At 43.2% G+C, this 27,354-nt stretch overlaps 1 protein-coding gene and 1 long non-coding RNA gene across 3 annotated transcripts in view; one reads left to right on the top strand and one right to left on the bottom strand.

Moving 5' to 3' along the window:
- LOC118358541 (ephrin-A5) overlaps positions 1-27,354 on the top strand; it is a 209,027-nt gene that overhangs the window by 38,540 nt on the left and 143,133 nt on the right. The window lies entirely within an intron of this gene.
- LOC127911726 (uncharacterized) lies at positions 4,636-7,955 on the bottom strand. Its single transcript, XR_008079113.1, has 3 exons — positions 7,682-7,955; positions 6,105-7,017; positions 4,636-4,859 (listed from the first exon to the last, which is right to left on the bottom strand). It is a non-coding gene; the product is annotated as an uncharacterized LOC127911726 (long non-coding RNA).

Raw genomic sequence — 27,354 nt, 5'->3', positions numbered from 1 at the left:
TTCCTCTCCTCTCCTCTCTTTGCCACTCCCCTCTTTTCCTCTCTTTTCCACTCATCTCATCTCTTTTCCTCTGCCCTCCATTATTTTCCCTTCATCTCTCGTTTCCTCTTCTCTCTTTTCCACTCCCCTCTTTTTCTCTCCTCTTTTTTCCTCTCCCCCTCCTCTCTTTTCCTCTCCCCTCTTTTCCTCTCCTCTCCTATTTTTTTCTCTCCTCTCCTCTTTTATTCCCTTCTCCTCTCTCCTGTCTTTCCTCTCCCCTCTTCCTCTCCTCTCCCCTCTTTTCCTCTCCCCTCTTTTCCTCTCCTCTCCTCTCCTCTCTTTTCCTCTCCTCTCTTTTCCTCTGCTCTCCTTTTGTTTCCCTTCATCTCCTCTTTTTTCCCTCTCCCCTTTCCTCTCTTTTCCTCTCCTCTCGCCTCTTTTCCTCTCCTCTCTTTGCCACTCCCCTCTTTTCCTCTCTTGTCCTATCCCCTCTTTTCCCTCTCCTCTCCTCTTTTTTACCTCCCCAGTCCTCTCCCCTCTTTTCCTCTCCCCTATTTTCCTATTCTCTACTCTTTTTTCCTCTCCCCGTCTCCTCTCTTTTCCTCTCCCTTCTTTTCCTCTCCTCTACTCATTTTTCCTCTCCCCCTCTTCTCTCTTTTCCTCTCCTCTCCTCTTTTTTCCTCCCCATTCCTCTCCTCTCTTGTCCTATCCCCTCTTTTCCTATTCTCTCTTTGCCACTCCCCTCTTTTCCTCTCTTCTCCTCTCCTTTCTTTGCCACTCCCTTCTTTTCCTCTTCCTCTTCATATTTTCCTCTCATTTCCTCTCATCTCCTCTCCCCTCTCCCCCCTCCTCTCCTTCCCTCTCTTCTCCTCTTTTTCTCTCCCCTCTTTTCCTCTCCTCTCCTCTTTTTTTCCTTCCCCCCTCTCCTGACTTTCCTCTCCCCTCTTTTCCTCTCGTCTCCTCTCTTTTCCTCTCCTCTCTTTTCCTCACTTTTTCTCTCCCCTCTTTTCCTCTCCTCTCCTTTCCACTCCCCTCTTTTTCTCTCCTCCTCTTTTTCATCTCCCCTCTTTTCCTGTCCTCTCCTGTCTTTTCCTCTCCCCTCTTTTCCTCTCCCCTATTTTCCTCTCCTCCTCTCCTCATTTTTTCCTTCTCCCCTCTCCTGTCTTTCCTCCCCCTTTTTTCCTCTTCTCTCTTTGCCACTCCCCTCTTTTCCTCTCCTCTCCTCTTTTTTCCTCTTCATATTTTCCTCTCCTCTCTTTTCCTCTCGTCTCCTCTCTTTTCCTCTCCTCTCTTTTCCTCACTTTTTCTCTCCCCTCTTTTCCTCTCCTCTCCTTTCCACTCCCCTCTTTTTCTCTCCTCCTCTTTTTCATCTCCCCTCTTTTCCTGTCCTCTCCTCTCTTTTCCTCTCCTGTCTTTTCCTCTCCCCTCTTTTCCTCTCCCCTATTTTCCTCTCCTCCTCTCTTTTTCCTCTCCCCTCTTTTCCTCTCCTCTCCTCATTTTTTCCTTCTCCCCTCTCCTGTCTTTCCTCCCCCCTCTTTTCCTCTTCTCTCTTTGCCACTCCCCTCTTTTCCTCTCCTCTCCTCTTTTTCCTCTTCATATTTTCCTCTCCTCTCTTTTCCTCTCCTCTCATCTCCTCTCCCCTCTTCCCCCCCTCTCCTTTCTTTCCCTCACTTCTCCTCTTTTTCTCTCCCTTCTTTTCCTCTGCTCTCCTTTCCACTCCCCTCTTTTCCTCTTCTCTCCTCTCCTCTTTTTTTCCTTCTCCCCTCTCCTGTCTTTCCTCTCCCCTCTTTTCCTCTAGTCTCCTCTCTTTTCCTCTCCTCTCTTCTCTTCACTTTTTCTCTCCCCTCTTTTCCTCTCCTCGCCTCTCCTTTCTACTCCCCTCTTTTTCTCTCCTCGCCTTTTTTTCATCTCCCCTCTTTTCCTGTCCTCTCCTCTCTTTTCCTCTCCTCTCTTTTCCTCTCCCCTCTTTTTCTCTCCTCTCCTCTTTTTTTCATCTCCCCTCTTTTCCCGTCCTCTCCTCTTTTTTCCCCTCCACTCTTTTTCTCGCCTCTCTTTTCCACTCCCTCTTTCTCTCTCCTCCCTTTTCCACTCCCTCTTTCTCTCTCCTCTCTTTTCCACTCCCTCTTTCTCTCTCCCCTCTTTTCCTCTGCTCTCCTCTCTTTTCCCTTCCTCTCCTCTCTTCTCCTCTCCTATTTTTTCATCTCCCCTCTTTTTCTTTCCTCTCCTCTCTTTTCCTGTCCCCTCTTCTCCTATACTCTCTATTTTCCTTCTCCCCTCTCCTGTCATTTCCTCTCCTCTCTTTTCCTCTCTTCTCCCTTCTTTTCCTCTCCTCTCTTTGCCACTCCCATTTTTCCTCCCCTCTCTTTTCCTCTCCTCTCTTTTCCTCTGCTCTCCATTTCCCTTAATCTCCTTTCTTTTCCTCTCCTCTTTTTCCCTCTCCCGTCTCCTCTCTTTTCCTCCCTTTTTCTCTCCTCTCCTCTATTCTTGCCTAGGGGACCTAGAGGACTGGCTCCTATTAAGGCAGAGATAATTGATCCCCCCCTCCTTTCTTGTTGCAATACCCTTGTGCCATCATCTTCCTCTCAGAGCACCAATCAATACAAAATCTGCATCTGTATGGGGAGAAAAACATATACGGGTGAGGCTACTGGATTGGACCTTAGCCTGCCTCCCCTCCCTCCATCCCGTTCGTCCTTCCTCCCTTCTTCTCTCCATCTCTCATTTTCTATCCTCTATACCTTATTCTCCTTCCTTTTTTTCTCTGTCTCCCCTGCCTTCTCTCCCATCCTCCCTTTCCTTCTTCTGTCACTCCCTCCCTGTTTTCATCCCTGACTCTCTCCCTCTCCCTCCCTTCCTTCCTCAATGTAAAAATATGTAATGTGAGGAAGTTAAGAGATTGAGAATGCATTTACAAATTAGCTCTGCTCCCCTCCCCCAGCCCTGCCCTGCTCGAGGTGTAATGAGAGTCGGAGTGTCTGTTTGTGTGTGTGTGCGTGTGTGTATGTTTGTGTGTGTATGTGTTTAATGAGTGTCTGATAACCTGGTTGTGCGTGAGTGGCGTCTGTAAGAGGTGGTGGTGAGAGAGGACACACGTGCCATGGCAGGACGGTGTCCATTATGACCTTTGACCTCTAGGGAAAGTTACAATATGTTGGAGATGGAAAGGGGAGATCCTTCTGTGTTGTATCCTTCACCTTGTGATACTCATACTGTCCTTATAAAAGACAGAGAGATTGATACTGTATTAGTAGATAGACAAGCATACACACACTGTATTTGTTGAGGGCGGGGGGGTTGTAGGAGCTATCTGGTGAGTCTATGCTGGGCGTGCTGTTTCCTCTCTCTTCTGGATGACAAACAATCATGTTCTCTGGATCAGACTCGCTGTATAGGAAGAATTGAAATAAAAAAAGGATGAGGAGAGGAGAAGGGGTCAACGGAGGGAGCAACGGAACTAGAGAATGTATAGAATGACCCATATTGAGATGTGATAGAATATTGAATGATTGAGTGGTGATAAGATATGAAGTAGGACATTTATGAATTATATTATATGTCCTGACCCCCACTCTTTAAAGCATGCACACATGCATATGCACGCGCACACTTACACACACACACACACACTCTTTGTGTCTGTGTTGTTCCATTGTCTGTGACTCGCGTAAGTTCTGAAGGGAGTCAACCTGTTTGTAGGGATGAGTTTATTACCAAACAGAGAGAGAGTTTTTGAGTTTTTATATCTCAATGTGTCATTCTTTTATGACAAATGTGTAATTCTTAAATAAACATGAAAAAAAATTATCATAAAAAATGTAAATAAAATATTAAAAAGCATTTACATTCAACTTATTTTATATATATATAAAAACAAAGTTTCCCCTCCTCCACGAAACATACCGCTCCTTTGTAAGCCCACTTCTCCTCAAACAGGGAGATCTTTTACAGCTGAGAAGAACTCAAAATCCACTTTTATTCTCGCTTTGAGAAGAACACATCTTACATCCTTACCATATCCCTTGTCTATCTTACTTTTCCATGTCATCTTAGCTTGTGCTAAAATAAAATGTAACGGTTGACATATTATTTTCTGTTGCTTACTATATTGATACCCCAAAATAAAAACAGTGTTATTGAAAATCCCCCTACAGCTGTAAACAAAGCCGCTAATATTTCAAAGAGAGGCTTTATCCTCTCACGCTCCATAAAACAGTGAAATATTTTTCTCTTATATTACATCAAGGACATCCATCTCCAACATCTGAGTTGATGACAGATACAAAGGCATTAACTGCAATGATGCCATGCAACACCCTCCATTACATGTCACCAGTCCCCTTTAGTAACGGTGGCTTGTACAGTGTTCTCCATGCTGGCTTTACCTTGTCATCAACACCCTCCATTACATGTCACCAGTCCCCTTTAGTAACGATGGCTTGTACAGTGTTCTCCATGCTGGCTTTACCTTGTCATCAACACCCTCCATTACATGTCACCAGTCCCCTTTAGTAACGGTGGCTTGTACAGTGCTCTCCATGCTGGCTTTACCTTGTCATCAACACCCTCCATTACATGTCACCAGTCCCCTTTAGTAACGGTGGCTTGTACAGTGCTCTCCATGCTGGCTTCACCTTGTCATCAACACCCTCCATTACATGTCACCAGTCCCCTTTAGTAACGGTGGCTTGTACAGTGTTCTCCATGCTGGCTTTACCTTGTCATCAACACCCTCCATTACATGTCACCAGTCCCCTTTAGTAACGGTGGCTTGTACAGTGTTCTCCATGCTGGCTTTACCTTGTCATCAACACCCTCCATTACATGTCACCAGTCCCCTTTAGTAACGGTGGCTTGTACAGTGTTCTCCATGCTGGCTTTACCTTGTCATCAACACCCTCCATTACATGTCACCAGTCCCCTTTAGTAACGATGGCTTGTACAGTGTTCTCCATGCTGGCTTTACCTTGTCATCAACACCCTCCATTACATGTCACCAGTCCCCTTTAGTAACGGTGGCTTGTACAGTGTTCTCCATGCTGGCTTTACCTTGTCATCAACACCCTCCATTACATGTCACCAGTCCCCTTTAGTAACGGTGGCTTGTACAGTGCTCTCCATGCTGGCTTTACCTTGTCATCAACACCCTCCATTACATGTCACCAGTCCCCTTTAGTAACGATGGCTTGTACAGTGCTCTCCATGCTGGCTTTACCTTGTCATCAACACCCTCCATTACATGTCACCAGTCCCCTTTAGTAACGGTGGCTTGTACAGTGTTCTCCATGCTGGCTTTACCTTGTCATCAACACCCTCCATTACATGTCACCAGTCCCCTTTAGTAACGGTGGCTTGTACAGTGTTCTCCATGCTGGCTTTACCTTGTCATCAACACCCTCCATTACATGTCACCAGTCCCCTTTAGTAACGGTGGCTTGTACAGTGCTCTCCATGCTGGCTTTACCTTGTCATCAACACCCTCCATTACATGTCACCAGTCCCCTTTAGTAACGATGGCTTGTACAGTGTTCTCCATGCTGGCTTTACCTTGTCATCAACACCCTCCATTACATGTCACCAGTCCCCTTTAGTAACGGTGGCTTGTACAGTGCTCTCCATGCTGGCTTTACCTTGTCATCAACACCCTCCATTACATGTCACCAGTCCCCTTTAGTAACGGTGGCTTGTACAGTGCTCTCCATGCTGGCTTTACCTTGTCATCAACACCCTTCATTACATGTCACCAGTCCCCTTTAGTAACGATGGCTTGTACAGTGCTCTCCATGCTGGCTTTACCTTGTCATCAACACCCTCCATTACATGTCACCAGTCCCCTTTAGTAACGGTGGCTTGTACAGTGTTCTCCATGCTGGCTTTACCTTGTCATCAACACCCTCCATTACATGTCACCAGTCCCCTTTAGTAACGGTGGCTTGTACAGTGCTCTCCCTACTGGCTTTACCTTGTCATCAACACCCTCCATTACATGTCACCAGTCCCCTTTAGTAACGATGGCTTGTACAATGTTCTCCATGCTGGCTTTACCTTGTCATCAACACCCTCCATTACATGTCACCAGTCCCCTTTAGTAACGATGGCTTGTACAATGTTCTCCATGCTGGCTTTACCTTGTCATCAACACCCTCCATTACATGTCACCAGTCCCCTTTAGTAACGGTGGCTTGTACAGTGCTCTCCATGCTGGCTTTACCTTGTCATCAACACCCTCCATTACATGTCACCAGTCCCCTTTAGTAACGATGGCTTGTACAGTGTTCTCCATGCTGGCTTTACCTTGTCATCAACACCCTCCATTACATGTCACCAGTCCCCTTTAGTAACGGTGGCTTGTACAATGTTCTCCATGCTGGCTTTACCTTGTCATCAACACCCTCCATTACATGTCACCAGTCCCCTTTAGTAACGGTGGCTTGTACAGTGTTCTCCATGCTGGCTTTACCTTGTCATCAACACCCTCCATTACATGTCACCAGTCCCCTTTAGTAACGGTGGCTTGTACAGTGCTCTCCATGCTGGCTTTACCTTGTCATCAACACCCTCCATTACATGTCACCAGTCCCCTTTAGTAACGATGGCTTGTACAATGTTCTCCATGCTGGCTTTACCTTGTCATCAACACCCTCCATTACATGTCACCAGTCCCCTTTAGTAACGATGGCTTGTACAGTGTTCTCCATGCTGGCTTTACCTTGTCATCAACACCCTCCATTACATGTCACCAGTCCCCTTTAGTAACGATGGCTTGTACAGTGTTCTCCATGCTGGCTTTACCTTGTCATCAACACCCTCCATTACATGTCACCAGTCCCCTTTAGTAACGGTGGCTTGTACAGTGTTCTCCATGCTGGCTTTACCTTGTCATCAACACCCTCCATTACATGTCACCAGTCCCCTTTAGTAACGGTGGCTTGTACAGTGCTCTCCATGCTGGCTTTACCTTGTCATCAACACCCTCCATTACATGTCACCAGTCCCCTTTAGTAACGGTGGCTTGTACAGTGTTCTCCATGCTGGCTTTACCTTGTCATCAACACCCTCCATTACATGTCACCAGTCCCCTTTAGTAACGATGGCTTGTACAGTGCTCTCCATGCTGGCTTTACCTTGTCATCAACACCCTCCATTACATGTCACCAGTCCCCTTTAGTAACGGTGGCTTGTACAGTGCTCTCCATGCTGGCTTTACCTTGTCATCAACACCCTCCATTACATGTCACCAGTCCCCTTTAGTAACGATGGCTTGTACAGTGTTCTCCATGCTGGCTTTACCTTGTCATCAACACCCTCCATTACATGTCACCAGTCCCCTTTAGTAACAATGGCTTATACAATGTTCTCCATGCTGGCTTTACCTTGTCATCAACACCCTCCATTACATGTCACCAGTCCCCTTTAGTAACGATGGCTTGTACAGTGTTCTCCATGCTGGCTTTACCTTGTCATCAACACCCTCCATTACATGTCACCAGTCCCCTTTAGTAACGATGGCTTGTACAGTGTTCTCCATGCTGGCTTTACCTTGTCATCAACACCCTCCATTACATGTCACCAGTCCCCTTTAGTAACGATGGCTTGTACAATGTTCTCCATGCTGGCTTTACCTTGTCATCAACACCCTCCATTACATGTCACCAGTCCCCTTTAGTAACGTTGGCTTGTACAGTGCTCTCCATGCTGGCTTTACCTTGTCATCAACACCCTCCATTACATGTCACCAGTCCCCTTTAGTAACGGTGGCTTGTACAGTGCTCTCCATGCTGGCTTTACCTTGTCATCAACACCCTCCATTACATGTCACCAGTCCCCTTTAGTAACGATGGCTTGTACAGTGTTCTCCATGCTGGCTTTACCTTGTCATCAACACCCTCCATTACATGTCACCAGTCCCCTCTAGTAACGATGGCTTGTACAATGTTCTCCATGCTGGCTTTACCTTGTCATCAACACCCTCCATTACATGTCACCAGTCCCCTTTAGTAATGGTGGCTTGTACAGTGCTCTCCATGCTGGCTTTACCTTGTCATCAACACCCTCCATTACATGTCACCAGTCCCCTTTAGTAACGATGGCTTGTACAGTGTTCTCCATGCTGGCTTTACCTTGTCATCAACACCCTCCATTACATGTCACCAGTCCCCTTTAGTAACAATGGCTTATACAATGTTCTCCATGCTGGCTTTACCTTGTCATCAACACCCTCCATTACATGTCACCAGTCCCCTTTAGTAACGATGGCTTGTACAGTGTTCTCCATGCTGGCTTTACCTTGTCATCAACACCCTCCATTACATGTCACCAGTCCCCTTTAGTAACGATGGCTTGTACAGTGTTCTCCATGCCGGCTTTACCTTGTCATCAACACCCTCCATTACATGTCACCAGTCCCCTTTAGTAACAATGGCTTATACAATGTTCTCCATGCTGGCTTTACCTTGTCATCAACACCCTCCATTACATGTCACCAGTCCCCTTTTGTAACAATGGCTTATACAATGTTCTCCATGCTGGCTTTATCTTGTCATCAACACCCTCCATTACATGTCACCAGTCCCCTTTAGTAACGGTGGCTTGTACAGTGCTCTCCATGCTGGCTTTACCTTGTCATAAACAATCACTTGTCAGTCTCGTGACCCCCGTATTTTTGACATCAGAAACATTGCTGATTCAATAAACAATTCACTTTCAGGAGAAAAAAATCCTTATAACCCTACATATATTTCTTCCCTTTTTTCAAATTCAGAAATATGCGTACCTTCTCAATCCCATACCTCCCTTCCACCCCATCTCTCACTATTTTGTTGTGACGCATCAGATGCCTCACTATCGCTATCGTCCCCAGAAGAAAACTACACCATCTCTACAACCTGTTTATCCTCAACTGATTTATCAATCTCTACCTTCCTCTTAGAAGTAGAACCCTCACCACCCCTTAAATTCTTCCTCTTACTCCTCGGAACTTTGAAAACAGCTGCTTCATTTCCCCTTGTTTCACTCTCCTCTTGAACTCCCATTTCATTTACCAGCACCTCCTCAGCGACCTCAATCGCAGTCTCACCGACTGCCCCCCCCCCTACTTTTTCCTGTTCTACCACAATTGCCCCCTTAGCCACACTGCTTTCGTTTCCTACTTTCCCCACTACATCTGCACACCTTCTCCCTTCCCCTGAAACCTCAGCCTGTTCATCCCTTCACTGTGACTGACCCAAACTTATGGAAAGCTTTGACGATGTACAGGCTCAGTGAACATAACCTTGCTATTAAGAAAGTCCGCTGTAGGCAGACATGGCTCTCAAGAGAAGACAGGCTATATGCTCACTGCCCACAAAATGAGGTGGACACTGAGCTGCACTTCCTAACCTCCTGGCAAATGTATGACCATATTAGAGACACATATTTCCCTGAGATTACACAGATTTGCAAAGAATTAGAAACCAAACCTAATTTTGAGAAACTCCCATAGCTACTGGGTGAAATACCACATTGTGACATCTCAGCAGAAAGATGTGTGACCTGTTGCCACAAGAAAACAACCAGTGAAGAACAAACACTGTTGTAAAAACAACCCATTTTTATGTTTTTTTTATTTTCCCTTTTGTACTTTAACTATTTGCACATAATATGACATTTGAAATGTCTTTATTCTTTTGGAACTTTTGTGATTGTAATGTCTACTGTTGATTTTTATTGTTTGTCACTTTTGTTTATTATCTACTTCACTTGCTTTGGCAATGTTAATATATGTTTCCCATTCCAATAAAGCCCTTACATTTAAATTGAATAGAGCGAAGAAAGAGAGGCTGTCTTTCAGCAGGGTGTGGTCGTTGCGGTGATCTAGTGGAGTCTGACTGGTCCATTACCCATGATGGTCCAGGGGTGACCGTTCAGATTAGAACCCATCTGGTGGCGCAACATTTTCCCTCAGTGCCCTCCCTGTTTCCTCAATCCCGCCGTCTCCTCTCTCTCTCCCCTTGCGACTTGAGTGGGAGTGCGAAGGACTTATTAGAGATACCCCCTCCTCCCTCTCTAGCTCCCCCTCTCTTTCCATCTGTTTCCCTATACAGTATCTCTCTAACACATATTCTCCCATTCACACATCATCTGGAGCCACTGGCAGAGTGTTGAAACAGAAAATGTTCCCTTCTTAGTTGGCTTAGTGTTGAATGTACCATTAATCTGCCAGTTTCATCACAATCCTACTGAATATGAACCCTCAAGGTTACTGCCACAGAATGTCTGCCTAGCTCTGTCTACCTACACAACTAACTTAGGCAGTCTGTCTTTCTCACATGGTATAAGACAGTCCGTCTATCTTTCTCCCATGGCATGAGACAGTCCATCTATCGTTCTCCCATGGTATAAGACAGTCTGTCTATCGTTCTTCCATGGTATAAGACAGTCCGTCTATCTTTCTCCCATGGTATAAGACAGTCCGTCTATTGTTCTCCCATGGTATAAGACAGTCCGTCTATCGTTCTCCCATGGTATGAGACAGTCCGTCTATCGTTCTCCCATGGTATAAGACAGTCTGTCTATCGTTCTTCCATGGTATAAGACAGTCTGTCTATCGTTCTTCCATGGTATAAGACAGTCCGTCTATCTTTCTCCCATGGTATAAGACAGTCCGTCTATTGTTCTCCCATGGTATAAGACAGTCCGTCTATCGTTCTCCCATGGTATAAGACAGTCCGTCTATCGTTTTCCCATGGTATAAGACAGTCTGTCTGTCTTTCTCCCATGGTATAATACAGTCCGTCTATCTTTCTCCCATGGTATAAGACAGTCTGTCTATCGTTCTCCCATGGTATAAGACAGTCCATCTATCGTTTTCCCATGGTATAAGACAGTCTGTCTGTCTTTCTCCCATGGTATAATACAGTCTGTCTATCTTTCTCCCATGGTATAAGACAGTCCGTCTGTCTTTCTCCCATGGTATAAGACAGTCTGTCTGTCTTTCTCCCATGGTATAATACAGTCCGTCTGTCTTTCTCCCATGGTATAATACAGTCCGTCTGTCTTTCTCCCATGGTATAAGACAGTCCGTCTATCTTTCTCCCATGGTATAATACAGTCTGTCTATCTTTCTCCCATGGTATAAGACAGTCCGTCTATCGTTCTTCCATGGTATAAGACAGTCCGTCTATCTTTCTCCCATGGTATAATACAGTCTGTCTATCTTTCTCCCATGGTATAAGACAGTCCGTCTGTCTTTCTCCCATGGTATAATACAGTCTGTCTGTCTTTCTCCCATGGTATAAGACAGTCCGTCTATCTTTCTCCCATGGTATAATACAGTCTGTCTATCTTTCTCCCATGGTATAAGACAGTCCGTCTATCTTTCTCCCATGGTATAAGACAGTCCGTCTGTCTTTCTCCCATGGTATAATACAGTCTGTCTGTCTTTCTCCCATGGTATAAGACAGTCCGTCTATCTTTCTCCCATGGTATAATACAGTCTGTCTATCTTTCTCCCATGGTATAAGACAGTCCGTCTATCTTTCTCCCATGGTATAATACAGTCTGTCTATCTTTCTCCCATGGTATAAGACAGTCCGTCTGTCTTTCTCCCATGGTATAATACAGTCTGTCTGTCTTTCTCCCATGGTATAATACAGTCTGTCTATCTTTCTCCCATGGTATAATACAGTCCGTCTGTCTTTCTCCCATGGTATAAGACAGTCCGTCTGTCTTTCTCCCTACAGTCTGTTCTTTCTCCCATGGTATAAGACAGTCCGTCTATCTTTCTCATGTATCCCATGGTATAAGACAGTCGTCTATCTTTCTCCCATGGTATAAGACAGTCCGTCTATCTTTCTCCCATGGTATAATACAGTCCGTCTATCTTTCTCCCATGGTATAAGACAGTCCGTCTGTCTTTCTCCCATGGTATAATACAGTCTGTCTGTCTTTCTCCCATGGTATAAGACAGTCCGTCTATCTTTCTCCCATGGTATAATACAGTCTGTCTGTCTTTCTCCCATGGTATAATACAGTCTGTCTGTCTTTCTCCCATGGTATAAGACAGTCCGTCTATCTTTCTCCCATGGTATAATACAGTCTGTCTATCTTTCTCCCATGGTATAAGACAGTCGGTCTGTCTTTCTCCCATGGTATAATACAGTCTGTCTGTCTTTCTCCCATGGTATAATACAGTCTGTCTGTCTTTCTCCCATGGTATAATACAGTCTGTCTGTCTTTCTCCCATGGTATAAAGGCTGCTGTATGTCAACTCTATACCTCTTGTGTGAAGAAAACAGTGTGTACAGCTCATTCAGAAAGTATTCAGACCCATCGACTTTTTCCACATTTTGTTACGTCACAGCCTTATTCTAACATTTATTAAATTGTTTTTGTCCCTCATCAATCTACTGTGTTTGCAAATGTAATAAAATAAACATCTGAAATATCACATTGACATAAGTATTCAGACCTTTTACTGAGTACTTTGTTGAAGCACCTTTGGCAGCGATTACAGCCTTGAGTCTTCTTGGGTTTGACGCTAAAAGCTTGGCACACCTATTTTCAGGTCTCTCCAAAGATGTTCAATCGGGTTCAAGCAGGTTTTCATCGAAGAACCCTCTGTTCTTTGCTCTGTTCATCTTTGCTTCGATCCTGACTAGTGTCCCAGTCGCTGCTGCTGAAAAACATCCCCACAGCATGATGCTGCCACCACAATGCTTCACCGTAGGGATGATGCCAGGTTGCCTCCAAACGTGACACTTGGCATTCAGGCCATGGAATTCAATCTTGGTTTCATCAGACCAGAGAATCTTGTTTCTCATGGTCTGAGAGTCTTTAGGTGCCTTTTGGTAAACTCCAAGCTTCATGTGCCTTTTACCGTCTGGCCACTCTACCAAAAAGGTCTGATTGGTGGAGTGCTGTAGAGATTGTTGTCGTTCTGAATGTTCTCCCATCTCCATAGAGGAATTCTAGATCTCTGTCAGAGTGACCATCGGGTTCTTGGTCACCTCTCTGACCCAGGCCCTTCTCCCCCGATTGCTCAGTTTGGCCGAGTGGCAAGCTCTAGGAAGATTCTTGGTGGTTACAAAGTTTTTACATTTAAGAGTGATGGAGGCCACTCTGTTCTTGGGGACCTTGAATGCTGCAGAAATGTTTTGGTACCCTTCCCCAGATCTGTGCCTCAACACAGTCCTGTCTCGGAGCTCTATGGACAATTCCTTCGACTTCATGGCTTGGTTATTGCTCTCATATGCACTGTCAACTGTGGGACCTTATAAAGACAGTTGTGTGCCTTTCCAAATCATGTCCAAACAATTGCATTTACCAAAGGTGGACTCAAGGATGATCAATGGAAACAGGATGCATCTGAGTTTAAGGGGTCAAGGGGTCTGAATACTTATTTAAATAAGATATTTCTGTTTTTATTTTTAATACCTTTGCAAAAAAAAAAAACGTTTTTGCTGCATCATGGGGTATTGTGTATAGATTGCTGAGGATTATTATTATTTTTTAATCCATTTTAGAATAAGGCTGTAGCACAACAAAATGTGAAAAAGTCCAAAGGCACTGAATGTGTGTTTGTCTTCCTTTATGTGTGTGTGTGTGTGTGTGTGTGTGTGTGTGTGTGTGTGTGTGTGTGTGTGTGTGTGTGTGTGTGTGTGTGTGTGTGTGTGTGTGTGTGTGTGTGTGTGTGTGTGTGTGTGTGTGTGTGTGTGTGTGTGTGTGTGTGTGTGTGTGTGTGTGCGCGCATGTTCTCTCTGTGTCAATAGTAAAAAAAAGTGCTGCGTGTATGTGTGTTTCTTTTTCTTCAGTCCTCCCAGGGTTCAGGGCTCAGGGCTCGGCGGATGTGTTCTTAAGGTCAGGGCTGACTCTGTAGGCGAGAGGTCACTCATCAAAACCATTCATTCCTATATCCCTACATCCCTCCATTTCTCCATACCTCTTTTATGGACTCACTCTCCTGTGTTGCTCTTCTTATGTGGACTTTATTACATGTTCCTCTAGGTGTTTATTACATGTTCCTCTAGGTGTTTATTACATGCTCCTCTAGGTGTTTATTACATGTTCCTCTAGGTGTTTATTACATGTTCCTCTAGGTGTTTATTACATGCTCCTCTAGGTGTTTATTACATGCTCCTCTAGGTGTTTATTACATGTTCCTCTAGGTGTTTATTACATGTTCCTCTAGGTGTTTATTACATGTTCCTCTAGGTGTTTATTACATGTTCCTCTAGGTGTTTATTACATGTTCCTCTAGGTGTTTATTACATGTTCCTCTAGGTGGCCGATGAGGGAGAGTCACCACCATTTGCTTCTTTTAACCTCTGCCCTCTCTTGTATTTGTGTGTTTGGAGACTTTGGTCATTGGGGCCTGATGGTGGAAAGGTAGGCCAGGACACCCTGCCCTCGCAGGGCACACTGCTCCACAGCAGCCCATTGCATGGCCATGGAGGTCACATAGGAAAGAGAAGAAAATAAATGAAAATATCTATTTCTGTTTCAGACGTGCACATTTGAAAGCCACAAACCCCAGTACAAAAAGGGAAAACTGTAGTCTGCAATCCTGTCTCATCTTTTCCAATCAATGTCAATCAAGAGTTTCTCTGAAACAGCAAAATGAGACCCCAAGAGGACTCCTGCTGTTAACTCTGATGAAATGAGATCGAGCTACTCTTTTAATGAACATAGTCAGCAAACACACACACATATAGCACGCCAACACACTTAATACACGCACACTCACACTCATTCCTTAGAAGGGAAATATGAGTCCGGAAACGGAAGGTTGCAAGTTCAAATCCCTGAACTGACAAGGTACAAATCTGTCGTTCTGCCCCTGAACAGGCAGTTAACCCACTGTTCCTAGGCCGTCATTGAAAATAAGAATTTGTTCTTAACTGACTTGCCTAATTAATAATAAAGGTAAAATTTAAAAAAATAAAATTACTGTTGAATGTTTTACGCACACTCAGAATAGGTCAGACTCAGATTCAGATTGTGTAATAGTCACATGTACAGGGTTGCAGGTGTGAATGCAGGGTACAGTGAAAATCTTATGCTTCGAGCTCCAACATGCAGGACTGGTGAAATAAAATAAAGGAAATAGTGCTATTTCTATTTCTACAGTTTTTATTATGGTGGAGCAGCAGAAGGAAGAATGTCCATAGAGGGAGTAGCAGGTAAGGTAAGTGAGTGTTGAGGGTGTGGAAGGGGGAAATGTCCATGGGGGGGGGTAACAGGTAGCTGACTAGTGGTATCTATTCAGCAGTCCTAATGGTTAGAAACCATTGGCCAGTCTTTCAGTTTTTGCTATGATGCTCCTGTACTGCCCGGGTCTGCGTGACCAAAGCGTTGAAAAAAGGTCTTGGCTTGGGTGGCTCCCTGATGATCTTATTGGCCTTCCTACGACACCTGGTGTTGTAGGCGTCCTTTACAGCAGGCAGTGTGTACCCAATGTTGCATTCAGCTGCTCGTATCACTCTCTGAAGAGTCTTGTGGTCTGTGGCGGTGGAGTTGTCGTACCAGGCTGTGATTTAGCCCAACAATATGCTCTCGATGGTGCTCCTGTAGGACACTGTGAGGGCCCTCTGGGACAGGCCACATTTCTGCAGCACCCTGAGGTTGATGTTGCCTACCTTCTCCACCTGGGGGCGCCCCGTCAGGAAGTCCAGGAGCCAGTTCCATAGGGAGAAGTTCAGACCCAGGGCTGTGAGCTTTGTAATGAGCTTATATGGCACTGTGGTATTGAAGGCCGAGCTGTAGTTGATGAACGGTCTTTGACTAGCCTCTCGAAGCACTTAAAAGCATATTTTGAAAATCTGATGTGTTGTTGAACCATAGCTAAACAAGCATTTGTGTAAGAGTAATGATAGCCTAGCATAGCATTTAGCCTAGCATTCAGCATGCAACATTTTCACAAAAACAAGAAAATAATTCAAATAAAATAATTTACCTTTGAAGAACTTTAGATGTTTTCAATGAGGAGACTCTCAGTTAGATAGCAAATGTTTAGTTTTTACAAAAATATTATTTGTGTTGACAAATCGCTCTGTTTTGTTTGGCTACGATAAAAACCTGTATCCAGGAGTGTAAATTCTCTAGGCAAGCTCATTAGCATAACGCAACGTTAACTATTCATGAAAATCGCAAATGAAATTAAATAAATATATTAGCTCTCAAGCTTAGCCTTTTGTTAACAACACTGTCATCTCAGATTTTCAAAATATGCTTTTGAACCATAGCTAAACAAGCATTTGTGTAACAGTATTGATAGCCTAGCATAGGATTAAGCCTGGCATTCAGCATGCAACATTTTCACAAAAACAAGACAAGCATTCAAATAAAATCATTTACCTTTGAAGAACTTCAGATGTTTTCAATGAGGAGACTCTCAGTTAGATAGCAAATGTTCAGTTTTTACAAAAATATTATTTGTGTAGACAAATCGCTCTGTTTTCTTCATCACGTTTGGGTAAGAAAAAAAACGAAAATTAAGTCATTAAAACGCGAACTTTTTTACAAATTAACTCCATAATATCGACAGAAACATGGCAAACGTTGTTTAGAATCAATCCTCAAGGTTTTTTTCACATATCTATTCGATGATAAGTCATTCGTGGCAGTTTTAGTTTCTTCTCTGAAGAAATGGAACGCGCATGGACCTGGAGATTACGCAATAATTTTGACGCAGGACACCGGGCGGACACCTGGTAAATGTAGTCTCTTATGGTCAATCTTCCAATGATATGCCTACAAATACGTCACAATGCTGCAGACTCCTTGGGGAAACGACAGAAAGGGCAGGCTCATTCCTGGCGCATTCACAGCCACATAAGGAGACATTGGAACACCTTCAGAATGCCTTCAGAATCTGGGGCATTTCCTGTATGATACTTCATCTTGGTTTCGGCTGTAGCATTAGTTCTGGGGCACTCACAGATAATATCTGTGCAGTTTTGGAAACGTCAGAGTTTATTCTTTCCAAAGCTGTCCATTACATGCATAGTCGAGCATCTTTTCGTGACAAAATATCTTGTTTAAAATGGGAACGTTTTTTATCCAAAAATTAAAAGAGCGCCCCCTATCTCGAAGAAGTTAATGATGACGGAAGTGAGGGTTACTGGTTGCTAGTCATTCAGTTCAGTTACTTTCCCTTTCTTGGACACAAGGATGATAGTGGACATCTGAAGCAGGTGGGTGGTGAACGTTGGCAAAAAAACATAATTAAATTGTTGCCAGTGGCACAGTTACAGTCACCAATGTTCTGGATAACATAAAAACATCTTAACCAGCTCTGTTAGGGCGAGTAAAATGATCAGAGGAAGCTGTTCTCTGATTTGTGTCTGGAAGCACAGTGCCTTACAAAAGTAAAATGATCAGAGGAAGCTGTTCTCTGATTTGTGTCTGGAAGCACAGTGCCTTACAAAAGTAAAATGATCAGAGGAAGCTGTTCTCTGATTTGTGTCTGGAAGCACAGTGCCTTACAAAAGTAAAATGATCAGAGGAAGCTGTTCTCTGATTTGTGTCTGGAAGCACAGTGCCTTACAAAAGTAAAATGATCAGAGGAAGCTGTTCTCTGATTTGTGTCTGGAAGCACAGTGCCTTACAAAGTAAAATGATCAGAGGAAGCTGTTCTCTGATTTGTGTCTGGAAGCACAGTGCCTTACAAAGTAAAATGATCAGAGGAAGCTGTTCTCTGATTTGTGTCTGGAAGCACAGTGCCTTACAAAAGTAAAATGATCAGAGGAAGCTGTTCTCTGATTTGTGTCTGAAGCACAGTGCCTTACAAAAGTAAAATGATCAGAGGAAGCTGTTCTCTGATTTGTGTCTGGAAGCACAGTGCCTTACAAAGTAAAATGATCAGAGGAAGCTGTTCTCTGATTTGTGTCTGGAAGCACAGTGCCTTACAAAAGTAAAATGATCAGAGGAAGCTGTTCTCTGATTTGTGTCTGGAAGCACAGTGCCTTACAAAAGTAAAATGATCAGAGGAAGCTGTTCTCTGATTTGTGTCTGGAAGCACAGTGCCTTACAAAAGTAAAATGATCAGAGGAAGCTGTTCTCTGATTTGTGTCTGGAAGCACAGTGCCTTACAAAAGTAAAATGATCAGAGGAAGCTGTTCTCTGATTTGTGTCTGGAAGCACAGTGCCTTACAAAAGTAAAATGATCAGAGGAAGCTGTTCTCTGATTTGTGTCTGGAAGCACAGTGCCTTACAAAAGTAAAATGATCAGAGGAAGCTGTTCTCTGATTTGTGTCTGGAAGCACAGTGCCTTACAAAAGTAAAATGATCAGAGGAAGCTGTTCTCTGATTTGTGTCTGGAAGCACAGTGCCTTACAAAAGTAAAATGATCAGAGGAAGCTGTTCTCTGATTTGTGTCTGGAAGCACAGTGCCTTACAAAAGTAAACATCTTCCTTGGTGTTTATCCTACATTGTTGCATTGCAACCTGTAATTAAATGGATATTAAAATCCTATGTCTGGGGCAAACCCAACACCTCACCCACATTAAGCAAGTTGGTGGCAGCATCATGCTGTGGGGATGTTTTTCATCAGCAGGGAATGGGAAACTGGTCAGAATTGAAGAAATGATGGATGGCGTGTTTTTTTTTTTAGCTAGGCAAGTCAGTTAAGAACACATTCATATTTTCAATGACAGCCTAAGAACAGTGGGTTAACTGCCTTGTTCAGGGGCAGAACGACAGAGTTTGACTTTGTCAGCTCTGGGATTTGATCATTCAGCCTTTCAGTTATTAGGCCAATGCTCTAACCACTAGGCTACCTGCCACCCCTTCCAGAGTCTTCCAGAGATTTGAGACTGGGACGGAGGTTCACCTTCCAGCAGGACAATGACGCTGAGCATACTGCTAAAGCAACACTCGAGTGGTTTAAGGGGAAACAGTTAAATGTCTTGGAATGACCTAGTCAAAGCCCAGACCTCAATCCAATTGAGAATCTGTGGTATGACTTAAAGATTTTTTTTGTCTTATTTCTTGTTTGTTTCACAGTATAAAATATTTTGCATCTTCAAAGTTGTAGGCATGTTGTGTAATTCAAATTATGCCTCCTCCCAAAAATCTATTTTAATTCCAGGTTGAAAGCAACAAAATAGGAAAAGGGGGTTGAATACTTTCGCAAGCCACTGTAGCTAGCAAGCTAGCCAACGATAGCCAGTTAGCTTGGGTGCTTGACTGCTGCTGGTACGTCAGAATGCTCAAATCAACCCTACTCATTGGCCAGAGCATGCAGTGTGTGCTGTGAACGCTCCGATAGTGAAACGTTCTGAATTTACAAACGGACAATCTGACAACACTCCAAGGTTACGAATACCCAGAAATCAGTCTGGCAATCTAGATAAAATGTTCGTCTTGAAATCTTTGCTTGTTTAGTTCATATCCTCATATTTGAACCCTTAAAGAGATGGTTGGGGCTAAAGCTTAAGAGTGTGTGAACAATGCTTAATGAGTGTAGACATAGAAGTGCTCTCCAGTATGTGTACCAAAATATTAAATGGCCAATGTTATGAATACAATATATGAATATAATATTTTTGGAGAATATTGACTAAAACATGTGTCATTAATGACGGAGTTGACAACAGATACACAAAACAGACCTATTTTTGTCTCTAAAGTTCAAAACAATCATTTGTAAAATATGGAAAATAATTTATTTGAAAATCCCCAATGAAAACATAATCATTCTATCAGATTTGTCATCAGTCTGACAGAATTTGGGTTTTACAGAGTTGACAAAAAGTATATTTTTCTTCTTCATTCAAGTGGTATACACAGTAGCCATTTTGTTTTTCAGTTGATTTATGACTCTATAACCTAATTAAATGTAACATATTTGAAGCAAAATTCATATTCTAATTGAATCAGGAAGATGGAGTTGAAAGTCTACGGTTGTGACCATGATGATTCAAATATTGTTTTTCTAAACCTATCAAAAGTAGAGAACATTGCAGACCAAGAGTGGTCTTATTGCACTACATGTGATGAGGACATGAACAGGGGGTCCTTATGGTATAGTTGACCCTGCGCATTCATTTGGGATTTTAGACCAATCTGATGGAGTTAACAATCTCCTCACACATCTTTTAGGAATCAAAGTTGAGATATAAATATTATTCAAAGTCGCAGAGGGCTATTGCAAGAACTACATAAAATCATTTTTAGATGTAAAGTTCCCTGTCTTGAGGACCTGTGTGGTTCTGGAACCGATTCCGACTGACATTTTCACTTATAAATTGATATGTGGACATCATATATCGAAAGGCTTGCATTGAGCGGGATGTCTCTCCTACCATTTAATTTGTTCTTCTGACTGTCCATAAACTCCTGGCTGAACCCTATGTCACAGCCACTAACAACGCATATGCCTAGAATCCTTACATCATAATGCAGCAGGGCACAGTGGTTTCATCACAGTAGCACATTCAGAGATCGATTTATAGCCATTCATCTAAAATAACTCATAGATTTTCAACAAAAAACACTTTCTAGAAAAAAAGAAGCAAGGGAAGTACTGCTAAGGTACACAATAGTAGGTTTTGGTAGACAGAAGGTGCTCTTTGGTAAAAGGGGTAAATTGGTCATCAAAATGTATCTGATAATATAATTAATTTAAATGCTTTTATTTCTATGGCATGTTCAAAAAACACTTTCTGTTTGACATAGACAGACACGATTAATAGGATATGAAAGGCGAGTTCCTAACAAGTTCAGGAAGCCAAGCTAGAGCTCTGTGAGATGTTCACATCAAAGGGTGCAAACATTTGATCAAGAGAGACCTTTTCTCTAACAATAAATATACACATATGTATTTTTCAGTTATTAGGAAGGTAAAATCTCATAGTTAGTAATTTCATAAATGGACTATACTATACTTTGAACAGATATAAGTGATTTGAAGCCTTATTCATACAGTTGTTGAATAGGAAATACATCATATAAAATCTTTCATATTTTATCATATTTGATCATATTTGTATTGTGTACTTCCTCAAAAGTGATTACACCTCCGCAATTTATAACTCTTTTTACCAGAAAGGTGCGATGTTAACCGTTCTTGGAGTGTTCAGCATTACTGTTACTGTTTAGTTACTTTTGGGGATTACGAGATTACATTTTTGATTACATTTAAAGAGGTTATTATCCATTATTACCATTTTTAAAATGTGTATTAAAACATTTAACACTTTTTTGACAGTTTTAAATTGTGATCCTTTGCTGCGGACAAGGGCATGTCCAGGCGTAGAGCCGACAAGGACATTAATAATATTGAAAGTATTTAGAAAATTCCTGAATCAAATATTTTTCCTTATAAAATGTACATTTAGGGGAATTTTAAGTTTAGATTCCGGACAAGGATTCCCTGAGCTAATTTCCTGCTATTCTACACGTTTTGCCATGAGGTAGAGAGAAAATGTTTCCTATAATTCACAAAATATATTTAATGGCTTATGATGCTATCTGGGGTGTCAGTGATGCCAGTGAGCAGATTCCTTCACCACAGAGTGCTTTTAATTCAAACAGACCGTCTCTCCTCTTCAAGTCAGATGTGATGAAGTAGTTGCATCCTCTTCTGAAATGATGATGAGATCAATCATATTAAACAGCCATTTGGATTCAGGATGATTTTCTGCAGCACAGAAGGAGCTGGAAGCCTGTTAAAGAAGATGGACAGGTGAATTTCCACTAAGTTGCTGGAGGACAGATGTTGGTGGATGTGGCTAAAAGAGTAGTCAGCTTCAAAATGTGCCCTAATTTATCTGCTACTGGTGCTAGGTTTTGAATCAGCACTAATGCTAATGAAGACACACACTGCTTTACTTTACTACATTCAGGGAAGAGAGTATTGTGGGTGTGCATGCGCATGCGCTCCTAGGTGTGGGTGTGGTGTGTGTGTGTGTGCATATGTATATATTTGTGCAGGACAGTTGTGGTGGTCAAAGAAATGAACAATGCAGAGCCAGGCATGTTGTCACTCAGAAACACTCCCTCTATCATTGGTGAAGAAGAAAGGGCACAGCTTTGTGCTCAGAAACACAATTTGACACTCCCCTGGGATAATATACTGTATGCTGTGTGAGACAGACCTTTAGCATGCTGCATGGTTTTAGAGAGGAATGGGATGATTCAGCTGGAAAAAGAGCCAGCTTTGGCTACAGATTTCAGCACACAATGACAAGTTGTCTTCTTTATTCAATCTCTGCACAATGAATTCACAGAGGGCAGTTATTTCAATGTACAATATTTGTTTATGTATAGATGTTTCTTTCTTTCAAATGTTTAAGCTTTAGCTTGAACTGGCTCTATTTGATCCTGGTGCTGCATGCCTTTTTCCCATTAAAGGTCTAATGTGGACATTTTTATCTCAATATCAAATAATTTCTGGGTGAATAATTAAGTACCTTACTGTGATCATTTTCAATAAAAATGGTGAAATTCTTGCTAGAACTGTCTGGGAGGGGTCTGAGTGGGGGAGCTGTTAATGGCAGAGAGGTTTGGAACTCTTTCTTAATGGTCTATTAACTAATTTAATGCCTGGGATGTCACCAGGCAGGCAAAAACTCCTTCCCACCAAAACAGACTGAAATTTCAGGCAGTCTTTTCAAACAGCTCTTGCACTAAAATTGAATTATCATAATTGTCACAATTTCACAATATTATTCCAACTTCATGGTGTGAACATAAATATAAAACACATGAATGCCACGTTTTTGACTGCGCTGGGCCTTTAATGTTTCAGCAATCAGAAAATCCTCAATTTGCAGGGAAATTGGACCATTTCATCTCAGCATTCATTGAAATAAGGGAGTGTAGACAAGGGAAGGATGGGAGGATGTACGTCCATTAACAGTGTCTTTGAATACAGTCTAAGCCCATCACAATCATTTCACTGCAAACAAATGGAGACATGGTCAACTGTACTGCATGTAGAAGTGGTATGTCAGAGTAGAGAGGCGGCTACATACTGTTACAGGCTCTCATTAACACTGTACTCTTAAGACTTAGTTACTAGGGCATAGACCAGGGGTATTCAACCTATGAGGTCCGGAGTATTGTTGATTTTCCATTCTAGTGATAATTCAATTCACCCACCTGGTGTTCCAGGTCACAATCAGTCCCTGATTAGAGGGGAAGAATTAGAAAAGGCAGTGGAATGGCCTCTAGGTCCAGAGTTGAATTTGAGGGGCATATACTCTTTTACACTGTAAAATCATGTCTGAATACATCTCTCTCTATCGCTCTCTCTTTTCCTTTAAATTCCACATTTTGCTGTTAAGGTTTCTATAGTTGAGTCAATACTTATTAACCCCAGCATGAAAGCCAGTCTATTCACGAGAGAGAAAAAGGCTGGGAGAGAAAAGAGGAGGAGGGATGGAGGGTGAATGAAGACGGGATGGAGAGGTGGAGGAGCGAAAGAGTAAAGGTCTAATCTGAAGCCATCTGGAGAAATGTTTAGGTCAGGGGTTGGCTAGTACAGGTCACGTCCCTCATGTAAACTTTACACATTCTTTAATCTCTTAATGGTCAATCATATTCATACCACTGACGACTGGCTGTGTGGCTGCACGTGTGTACTTACAGTATGTGCATGTGTGTGTCTGTATGTGTTTTCACACTACTGCTTTATCACATTCATGAGGTTTGGCCATGTAAGTGGGGGCCCAAAGGGTCATGCAGGGCCAAAGCTTATTGTAAGACCTTAATAAAGAAAAGAGATTGTGCGATTGTGGTTGAGAATGTGTTTCTGTGCAACTGGATTGGGCGCCTGACCTGCTCTCCCTCGGTGGGGGGGTATAATTCCATGAGAATGTGTGAAATCTGAGGGAGAGGACCTGGATAAGGAGAAGGAAGGGAGAGAAAGGGGAGGGAGAGAGTGAAAAAGAGAGAACGGTCCTGAGGTGCAGTGTGTGAGAGGGTTATTGTGGTGTAGAAGAGTTTGACCTCTTGTGTTAACAGGAGTAAAGGAGTATACCCCCCTGCTGTTTAACTAAGAGCTGGGGCTCGTAGGCTGCCTACCTCATAGTTATGTGTTTCTGTGTGTGTTTGTCTGTACATGTGTGTGTGTGTGTGTGTGTGTGTGTGTGTGTGTGTGCGCGCGCGCGTGCGTGCGTGCGTGCGTGCGTGCGAGAGAGTCTGTGTGTGTGTTTGTGTGTCACTGTGTGTCTGTGTTTATCTCTGTGTGTTTGTGTTTGTGTGTCACTGTGTGTCTGTGTTTATCTCTGTGTACGTGTGTGTGTCTGTTTGAGTGTGTGAGTCTGTGTGTGTGTGTGTGTGTGTGCGAGCGAGAGAGTGTTTATATGAGTAATAGTCTGTAGGTGGACAGCTTAACCTCACTCTAAGATGAAACAGACAAGTAAAGAAAATGATCTAAGGGGGCTACACAACTATCTGGCCATTTCTATCCATGGTTAGAGATCAACAAAGTCTCTCTCCTTCTTCTCTCTACCTCTTCTCTCTCTACCGCTCTCCTTCTCTCTACCTCTCTTCTCTCTCTACCTCTCTTCTCCCTCTACCTCTCTCTACCTCTCTTCTCTCTCTACCTCTCTTCTCTCTCTACCTCTCTTCTCTCTCTACCGCTCTCCTTCTCTCTACCTCTTCTTCTCTCTACCTCTTCTTCTCTCTACCTCTTCCTCTCTCTACCTCTTCCTCTTCTTCTCTCTACCTACATTTACATGACATTTAAGTCATTTAGCAGACGCTCTTATCCAGAGCGACTTACAAATTCTCTTCTCTCTCTACCGCTCTCCTTCTTCTCTCTACCTCTCTTATCTCTCTACCTCTCTTCTCTCTCTATGTCTCTTCTCTCTCTATCGCTTTCCTTCTCTCTCTACCTCTCTTCTCTCTCTACCGCTCATCTTCTTCTCTCTACCGCTCACCTTCTTCTCTCTACCTCTTCTCTCTCTACCTCTTCTCTCTCTACCGCTCTTCTCTCTACCTCTCTTCTCTCTCTACCGCTCTTCTTATTTTCTCGACCTCTTTCTTACCTTTTTCTCGACCTCTTCTTATTTTCTCGACCTCTTCTTATTTTCTCGACCTCTTCTTCTTTTCTCGACCTCTTCTTATTTTCTCGACCTCATTCTTTTTCTTCTCTCTACTTCTCTTCAATCAAATCAATCACATTTATTTATAAAGCCATTTTTACATTAGCAGATGTCACAAAGTGCTACACAGAAACCCAGCCTGAAACCCCAAACAGCAAGCAATGCAGATGTGGAAGCACAGTGGCAAGGAAAAACTCCCTAGAAAGGCAGGAAGCTTGGAAGAAACCTAGAGGGGAACCAGTCTCTGAGGGGTGGCCAGTCCTCTTCTTGCTGTGCCAGGTGGAGATTATAAGAATACATGGCCAATTACGGCCAGATTGTTCTTCAAGATGTTCAAATGTTCATAGATGACCAGCAGGGTAAAATAATAATCAGTTGTTATCGAGGGTGCAACAGGTCAGAACCTTAGGAGTAAATGTCAGTTGGCTTTTCATAGCCGAGCATTCAGATGTTGAGACAGCATGTGCGGTAGAGAGAGAGAGTGTTGAAAACGGCAGGTCCGGGACAAGGTACTACCTCCAGTGAACAGGTTAGTGTTCCCTAGCCACAGGCAGAACAGTTGAAACTGGAGCAGCAGCACGACCAGGTGGACTGGGGACAACCAGGAGTCATCAGGCCAGGTAGTCCTGAGGCATGATTCTAGGTCTCAGATCCTCCGGGAGGGGAGGGAGAGAGGGAAAGAAGATTAGAGGGAGCATACTTAAATTCACACAGGACACCAGATAAGACAGAATAATTACACAAGATATAACAGACTGACCCTAGCCTCCCGGCCCATAGGCTATTGCTGCATAGATACTGGAGGCTGAGACAGGGGTAGGTCGGGGGACACTGTGGCCCCATCTGACGATTCCCCCAGACAGGCCCAACCAGGCAGGATATAACGCAACCCGCTTTGCCAAAGCACAGCCCCCACACAGAGGGATATCAACAGACCACCAACTTACTACCCTGAGACAGGGCTGAATATAGCCCAGGAAGATCTCCTCCACCACACGAGCCCGAGGGGATGCAAAACCGGACTTGAAAATCACGTCTGTGACTCAACCCACTCAAGTGACGCACCGATCCTATGGACGGAATGGAAGAGCCCTAGTAAGCCAGTGACTCAGCCCCCGTAGATAGGTTAGAGGCAGAGAATCCCAGTGGAGAGAGGAGCCGGCCAGGCAGAGATAGCAAGGGCGGTTCGTCGCTCCAGTGCCTTGCCGTTCACCTTCGCACCCCTGGGACAAACTACACTCAATCATAGGACCAAGCGAAGAGATGAGTCTTCAGTAATGACTTAAAGGTTGAGATCGAGTCTGTGTCTCTCACATGGATACGCAGACCATTCCATAAAAATGGAGCTCTATAGGAGAAAGCCCAGTGTCCAGCTGTTTGCTTTCGTAACGTTGTATTGGTTAATGTGACGACTGCTGCTCATCGAATGATTAACGGTTTATAATTACATGATTAAGTGAATCAGATAATTATTAACTCATTAACCACTTGCTCCTACCCGACACGCAGGCGTCCCATCTAGACATCTGGAAATGCAAATGCGCTACGCTAAATGCTAATAGCACTCGTTAAAACTCAAACGTTCATTAAAACACACATGCAGGGTACTGAATTAAAGCTACACTCGTTGTGAATCCAGGCAACAAGTCAGATTTTTAAAATGCTTTTCGGCGAAAGCATGAGAAGCTATTATCTGATAGCATGTAACACCCCAAAAGACCCGCAGGGGACGTAAACAAAATAATTAGCATAGTCGGCGCTACACAAAACGCACAAATAAAATATTAAACATTCATTACCTTTGACCATCTTTGTTGGCACTCCTAGATGTCCCATAAACACTATTGGGTCTTTTTTTTTATTAAATCGGTCCATATATAGCCTAGATATCGATCTATGAAGAATGTGATCAAGGAAAAAAATAGCGTTTTATAACGTAACTTCATTTTTTTAAATTAAAAAAGTTCACGATAAACTTTCACAAAACACTTCGAAATACTATTGTAATGAAACTTTAGGTATTAGTAAACGTTAATAAGCGATCAAATTGATCACGAGGCGATGTATATTCTATAACTGTACGTCTGGAAATAATGTCCGGGTAAATCTCAACCAAAATATCAGGTCGGAGACCGGAAGAAAGGCGCTACCTTGTGCCCGTTTGACCAAGAAAAAAAATCGTAGGCAAATGACAAGACTGTTGACATCGTGTGGAAGCTTTAGGTATTGCAACCTCGGCCCCATTTAATGTGGTTCACATTCAACAATGGGTTCTAGTGGCGCATGGATATATTTTCGCATTTTCAGTGATCAGATTTTCCTGCGCTTTTCGATGAAACGCACGTT

The sequence above is a fragment of the Oncorhynchus keta genome, chromosome 25 (assembly GCF_023373465.1).
Source record: "Oncorhynchus keta strain PuntledgeMale-10-30-2019 chromosome 25, Oket_V2, whole genome shotgun sequence".
NCBI lineage: Eukaryota > Metazoa > Chordata > Actinopteri > Salmoniformes > Salmonidae > Oncorhynchus > Oncorhynchus keta.
This window is presented reverse-complemented; position numbering and strand designations above follow the sequence as displayed.